The sequence below is a fragment of the Enhydra lutris genome, unplaced genomic scaffold (assembly GCF_002288905.1).
Source record: "Enhydra lutris kenyoni isolate GAN:26980312 unplaced genomic scaffold, ASM228890v2 scaffoldscaffold72, whole genome shotgun sequence".
Classification (NCBI taxonomy): Eukaryota; Metazoa; Chordata; class Mammalia; order Carnivora; family Mustelidae; genus Enhydra; species Enhydra lutris.
Window position 1 is genome coordinate 3,872,788 of NW_019154156.1, and position 7,688 is coordinate 3,880,475.

The 7,688-nt window shown below is 42.5% G+C and overlaps 1 long non-coding RNA gene across 1 annotated transcript; it reads right to left on the reverse strand.

The window, feature by feature from the left end:
• Positions 1-1,984: 1,984 nt before the first annotated feature.
• On the reverse strand, positions 1,985-6,700 carry LOC111159988. The gene is made up of 2 exons (XR_002641445.1): positions 5,410-6,700; positions 1,985-4,692 (listed from the first exon to the last, which is right to left on the reverse strand). It is a non-coding gene; the product is annotated as an uncharacterized LOC111159988 (long non-coding RNA).
• Between the last annotated feature and the right edge of the window lie 988 nt (positions 6,701-7,688).

Sequence of the window (7,688 nt, forward strand, 5' to 3'; positions counted from 1 at the left end):
GCACAGATTTCTGGCTTGCTATGAAGCTAGAGGCTTTCCTGAGACTTCCGCAAAACACACGGCTGACCAGTCAAAGGCAGGGTGACTTGCAGACATCCATCCCGCTCCCCTCCACAGGAAAACTCCTGCCCTTCACGCCAATTATTCTTACTGGAAGAGGAACTCATTGTCCAATTTCCCTCCCTCAACCTTTCCTCCGATTCCAAGCAAAACAAAACAATTCTTGCCACACTGCTTCAAGGAATTGTGGCATACTGGAAAATGCCCACATGAGCAAAGAATTCTATTCCTGGTTTGCATGTGATTCATGCCACTCATTTTGATTTCAGCTGTTGCATGCTTGTTGTCTTTGGAGGGGAGCTACCATCCTGAAGCACTGCGTGTTAAGAACCAGGAAGTGCTAGATGACCAAGAGGCCTGCCCACTGAGCCCACGCTGGGCACCAGACAGGATATAGATTTGCTGGTGTTGGCCAATTGGGGATTTAGCCAGTTCCCAATAAATGCTGGGCACAATGTTCCGTTTGGATTAGTGCAGTGCGGTTCAAGCCACCCAATTTTTTGTCCTTCATGTCTCGCTATGTAAAATAGCAATAATAAGGGCTTCCGTACCGATGGACAGATTATGTAGAAGCATGGTAAGTGATGAAAAAGGCACTTAAAGTATCACACGCAAAAAAGTTATACCAATCCCATTTTATTCATAATTTACAAATTATGCTTATCTGGTCTTGACATATTCTATTGGAATCATATTATTTGAGGCAAATATAGTAATACTCGACTGCAGGGGGAAAAAAGTCTACTGGTGATGATATGAGAAGTAGTGGCCTGATAATTTTATAGATGATTCCAGCCTGTGGAAACACTCCCGGTCAGAGATGATACTTGGGTTTTGCTTTCGGATCTCTCCACTTCTGCATGTGTGCTCCTCTGCTCGATTTTGGTATTGTGTTTTCTCCTACTAAATGGCAGAGCTTGACCAACGATTATTTCACAGATAGCCAATGAGTGCCTGGAGGGCCTCAATCAGTTTCAGGCATTTTCTAAAAGCTGGACTTAGTTGTCGACTTTTGCCAATAGAAGGCTCCCTGAGTTTCCCCATCCCTACAAATGGTACGCACTCCACGATGTCACACATTTTAGTGCCTTGCCTAACTCCCAGAGGCATGTGTGTTTGTGTTTAAGAGGGTCACCCCACTCTTTTGAGTGGTATCATATGTCAAGCATGTTGGAACGGGTCTGGGGGTTATTCCATATTGATGTAAGAACAGCTGGGGGAATATGCCTCTTACAGCTGCCCTTGCATAGAGCACTGCTCGAGGCATGTTTAAATGTTAGCTCTCCAGTCTGTAATCTGTTACATCACTACACCCACGCGATACTTACCTGTTTACCCTCTAGTCCACTGCACCTCTGGAGGTTCGGCCCTTTTCTTCCTACGATCTCTCATTTACTCCTTTTCCCTAACATAGTGAAGATCCAGTCCTCACCTTCCCTGCCCAAATCTTCAGACCGCTAGTCTGTCCACTCATCTCAACCCTGGCACGTGGGGGTTGGGGGTGAGCCCTAGTGTATTACTGTTGGTAATGGAACAACTAGAAACTAAAAAGAGCAGCCAAAACAGTGAGTTGTGAGCTGAAGATATGGAAATAAGCACATGATTAGTTCTGACTTGAATGGACTATCTTCCTGATATAATCAATTACCCACTAGAAACTGTATCTTCATCAACAGAAAAAATTCAGTAAGTGAGAAAATAAGCCCTTTCTCAATGAACTTTCTCAAGAGGTTGAAAAAATAATTTTTACATGTATATAATTTATTTATTAATATTGTAGTCTTATCTGATACAAAAACTCTCTCATCTCAAATGATATTATAAATTAGGAAACATACTTCTATTAAACTCTTGGGCCTCAGAATGTAGCATGCAGGGGAATAAAATCTTTTTGAAATTAAAAATTATATGCAGCAGAAACTGATGCTTTTAATAACTGATGCATTTTAATAACTAAGGAGTAAGACATTTCCCTTAACATCAAAATCAAAGATTACTGTACTCATTTTAATATCACTATATAAATATAAAAAGGTTAACAAACACTTGCCTAGGTCCAATATTCCAGTTGCATTACCAAACATGTACATAACCAGTATGAACTTATATCAAGTGTCAAATTTCCCCATCATTATCTTCTTGTGACATCATGACCTTAAGAGCCTGGAGAGTGCCTTTTTTGTTTGCTTTTATGTTTTGTTTTATTTTGCTCTGTAATCTCTAAGTATCTAGGCAGGAAAGAAAAACACAACTGAGAAATATTTCCGTTTTGAACAAGTAAGAGTCAGGTCAGTTGTAATACTTCCCATTCGAGAAAATATGCTATAAAATGGTGAGCTGCGCCTGACAATGGGTGGAGAGGTTAGGTCATTTGTTGATAGCAGTTATATACCCAATGGCTTATTCGCTATAAAAAAGAACCAGCATGGTCCCAGGAAAGAATAGATAGTCCATCAAGTGAAAAGCAGGCTGCTCTCCTCTGGACAAATTAATCTCTTCTCTTAATGTTCAGACATCAAAAATATCTTGTTTCATGTTAAAACAGAGATGGTTTCCTACCCTGGAATAGGGTCAGTCTTTAACAATTTCCTCTTCTTCTCCCCATCTGCAAACTCTCTGTTTAATTAAAATACTTTAAAATCTACTTTAATCTAATACTGTTATAACAACGATGGTCTTGGATTAAAACAATGACTGCCTTGGTTGACTTTGGTTTGCTGAAGCCATTTAAAAAAAATCAAGTATGTGATATCGTTCAAAGTTTTAATAAAGAATTAAGGGTCACTGAACCACAGTGAAATTTCTCATACGTTTGTTGAATGCCTATTAGGTTCAAAGTTTTATGCTGCAGTTAGATATATATCTCAATTTCTTAGTATTTCGGGATCATGGCTCTTCTGCGACTGGTAAGGAAAAATACTACGGTGTCACAGTAAAGAATTCTTAATGTGGGGGAAGTACAGGAGTAGAGGGGTGGGAGGTACTAGTAGAGTCAGTTAAGTAACTGTTGTTCTGGGTTTCCACACATTCATTCCAAGTCTACAATTCAACATTGTGGAAGGATTGGTTCAGGAATCCATTTTTAATCTACTCAGACCATGACTCAAGAATTTTAAGAGCCAATAGTTTTAAACTAAATGACAGCAATCCAAAAAACTTTAAAAATGGTCATAAGAAACCCTACCCAGACCTTAAACTTTGCCAGTAATAACTTGAGAGTTTTAAGACTCTGGACGTAATCGTTCCTTGGGAGACAGGGTCCAGAGGTCAATTTGCAAAGCATCTCCCAGACTTTGGGGTCAGGGGCCTTGTCCCCTTACCAAGCATCCATTCTTCCATTACCCATATTTTGCTTTAACATCCTAAATGTTTAGTGTCTATGAATATTATGAGCACGGCAGGTTTTTTTCCCCCTCCACAAATCCTGGTTGCATAATTTAACATAAAAACAATTTGAGGAAGAGATGATTATCTCTCTACATTCTGAAAAGCTCTTACCGATACAGTTTAAAATCCACAATTGAAATGCCGCATTTTCTTGAGTATTCAATAAATTTCTTGGATTTTTTTCACCCCTAACTACACAGATAGGATAAATAAAACCACTCAGTTCCATAAGCACAGCAAACATGAATCAAATAGCTTTTACTTCATATTTATAAAAGGCAATGTGACTATCATAAGTTTCTCAATATTCCCTGTTACCTTTAAGCATTTCCATTTATTATTCTCAATACATTTTAATAGCATACATATGTTCACAAAAAAAAAAAAAAAATTCTCCCCAGGGGCTTACCGCCAGCTTTTTCTTCCCCAAATCTTTTAAAATCTTCCCCTCTACATGACTTAAAACATGTTTTGAACAGGTTATCTGAAAATCCCCTTTTGTGCTCCGCAGTGACAGAGCCCCTCAGCACCCGGGAGAAAGCAATCACATTCCAGTTATGCTGTCAGTGTGAGGGGCATGAGCTCCAAAGAGCTGGAAATCCATTGTGTTGCACGTTATAAATAAGAAAATTGCCCTGTGACAGCTACAGTTTGGAAGCATTAACATTTTTCTTTGCAACTCTCATTTTTAATCTCTACTGTTATTTTCCTTAGGAAAACTTAGCCCCCGTATGAATTCCTGTATCGCTAACCTATTTGCCATAATTAAGAGAAATAAATCCCAACCGACCGCGACGAAGGTCACCGTCAGCATTTAAGACAAAACTGACTCTTACTGATTTAGCCAAAGGTCGTCTGTCCCAGCCGCGCCCCCGCGCACCCTGCCTCCCCCTACCCCTCCTCCCATTTCCAAGCAAGCTACTTCACGTTACATTAAGAATGCGTGATGTGTGCTTTCTAGCTTTTAAGTTTGGTCTTCTCAACCATGAAAACACAGTTATAAATTGTTCTCAGAGCTAAACCACTCAACATCTTGGCACTTGGTTGTTTTTAACTTTCAACAATAGGCACTGTTCACTCCCCTCCGTCTCAGTTCTTTATTCAGTGATCAGGCAGGACACTGATGAAAGGCTAGTCACGGCTTCCCCCACCATGGTCTCAGTGTGATGGCATGTGATGGTTCACATGGGGTGTGTTTGATCCGAGAAAGCCCAGTCTCTGCTTATTCTTCCTTTGTTCTGTCATCTGGAGGGAAAGAGAGAGTGTGTTGAGCTCATTTTCTCACTTTTTCCACAGTGCTGGTGGGCTACGCAATGTGGGGTTAATATTTCCCAAGCACCTACAGTCTGTCTGGCATCCTCCAGAATATAGTTACAAAAAAAAAAAAAAAAAAAGGGGGGGGGATTTTTTTTTTTTAAGTGAATTTCCACCGAGAGAGAGAGAGAGAGAGAGAGAGAGAGAAAAGGCAAATCCCTCTCTGTGGTTTAAAAACAGGAACCATGGTTCTTTTCAAGCAGCTCTGACTTGTCAGATAATCATCACCATCATGGTAGTCATTTGAATAGTTATCACAGCTACTTTTGATAGTATTTTTACTACTGCTAATAATTTCACACGATGAAGGGGTTGATTATAGCATTGAAATGACAGGTCCGGATGACGATCTGCCTTCCCGATGAGTTTAGTAATTGCTAGGATGGCAGAAAATATAATTTTCTATCAAAAAGTGCAAAGAGGCCCTTGTATTTTGTGCTTTGTGCCTTCTCCCCCCATCCCCCCACTCCCATAGGTGGAGAAGAGTCACACTAGTGACCTGCAGAGATGTGGTTCTCATAGCACAGTGTTGGGGGTCCCTATTGGACTTTACAGCTCTCTGTGAATAACAGTCCTGCTCCCAGGAACCTCAGGTCTCCCCTGACTCACCCCACCCAGCGGCAGCTCCAGCTCCCCGAGCACACTGACCTGCTCTTTGAGCTCTGCCAGCTGTGCCGACAGCTGTTTGACCAAGCTCATGGTGGATTCCAACTTCTCCTGCAGGTTCCGAATCTCATTTTGCTCACCATCACCTTCATTGCTAACGAGGGACATGGCTCGCATCCGAGGAAACCAGTCTAAATTCTTCTCCTAGAAGCAAATACATGTTCAAGAGTGAGGGAATAAGTATTGGAAGGGAGCCTGGAGTTCTGTAAAGAGGGGTCATAGGGGCTCATTAGTATTAAATGTTTAAATCAAAGTTTCTTAGTACTCAAAGCAAAGGGACTCTTTCTGGCCAGGCCCTGGGGTGGTCTGTGGGTGGGAATGAAGGGCAGGTTAGGCTTTGGTTTTCATGAGCTGGAGGAAGATTTTAAATATCGGGACAAACTTCCTGTGGGCTCCCAGGTGGGTCCTGGGTGCATCATTCAGCAGAGCACACTGAGCTCAAAAGGGATCCAATGAATCCTGGTGAATGAGGAGGTTGGGTCTGGAGGCTACAGAGAACAGATCCAAGTATGTGTGTGTACAGTAGAGGCATGAGCTCTTTCTCCCCTATCCCCCCCCACCCCCTCTCCCCAGAAAAGAAAGGGGCAGCAGAATAGGAGGGTGGTAAAAGAAATGTTTCAGTTCCGGCCACCCATGCCAAACTAGTTCACCACCCACTTCCCCAAGATGGGCTCTGAACTCCGCTCAGGCAAGAGGGAAGTGGGAGGGCATGGCCCTAGGTTACTCTGTCTGCTCCCTTTGGAAACTATTTTATTACAGTGAGGATGAGGTTTCAGAGTTACACTTCCCCAGAGGGCAATAGCTGATACCACTTCTGTTTTTCTAGGCAGACTGGGTGTAGGGGTATGTGTGTGTGTGTGTGTGTGTGTGTGTGTAGCCCTCCATTGTTGGAAAAACAAGGAGCTCACCTGATGCCCGGTTCTTTTAAAAACTCTTATTGCTTAACATCATAGAAGCACCCTGCATTACTTACAGTGAACTTTTCAATCCTCAAAAGAGCTTACAAGGTAAATCATATTGCCCCCATTTTACAGATGAGATAATGAGCCACCCCAACAGTTTAAACACCCATTTGACAAGCAAGGGAATGGCAGAGCTAGGATTGGAAGCCAGGTGAACCTTTCCATTACCAACTGGGGATGTCAGCCTGCATCGCTATTTACCTCCCTATTTCTCTAGGTCACCTTTTCCCAACATTTCTAGCGTGATCTCCCCGCTTAAGATAGCTCCCACTTCAGGGGCACCTGGGTGGCTCAGTCATCATTAAGTGGCTGACTTTGGCTTGGGTCATGATCCCAGGGTCCTGGGATTGAGCCCCGCATCCGGCTCCCAGCTTGGTGGGAAGCCTGCTTCTCTTCTCCCTCTCCCCCTGCTTGTGTTCCGTCTCTTATTGTCTCTCTCTGTCAAATAAATAAATAACATCCTAAAAAAAAAAAAAAATTCCTCCCACTTCAGAGAATCCCACTGACTGTGGTGGTTGCTATGACTTCTGCCTGGCCAGTCATTAGAATGAGGGCCCATGAGTACTTACTTTCTTCCCCTGAGGTCGGACCTATCTCTGTCCTTCTTTCTCAATCTTGTCCAGCCATGGGGCTGTTGCTGGTGTCCTGTAGTTACTGTCACCACTCAGAAAACAACAAGTTCTTTATGGTTCCCTACCCCCAACACAATAAAAAGGGCAGATAAAGAATTAAAGAAGAAACATATTAAAGAATTTGAAACTGCACTTAAAGAGCTGTGGCTAATTAGTATTTCCAAAGGAGGATGGTAACTTAAATTAATTTGAAGTGCAGAGTGACAGCCAAATTCATTCATTCAATCTCCCCTTCTGCATCTTTGGCCTGGTATTTAGAGGTGAAAATCAGATAAGGTATCTGCTCCAAGGGGCTTGTGGCTTAGGATAGCGTTCCATGAAAAGTGGACTGTGCACTGTATATATCAAAATCCTCAGGGGTTGCTTGTTAAAACTGCAGATTTCAATCCCATTCCCTCTTTCCAAACCAGAATGTCTTTGGCGAAGTTCATGATTCCTACTTGCACTGCAGTTTCAGAGCTCTGGTCTACGCAGATGAAAGGGATACATGTTAACTGCTGGAGTAGTGGCAGGGTTGGGAGATGGACCGGAAGGGGAAAGATCTGGAAGAGCTGTTGGAGCGAGTGGGAGGAGGAAGCCAATTAAGGATCCATGAAACACTTCTAGGGTAGGATGGGTGGCCCAGCAAAGTGGGAAACCATGCCTTGTCATAACGCCTGCAAAAACC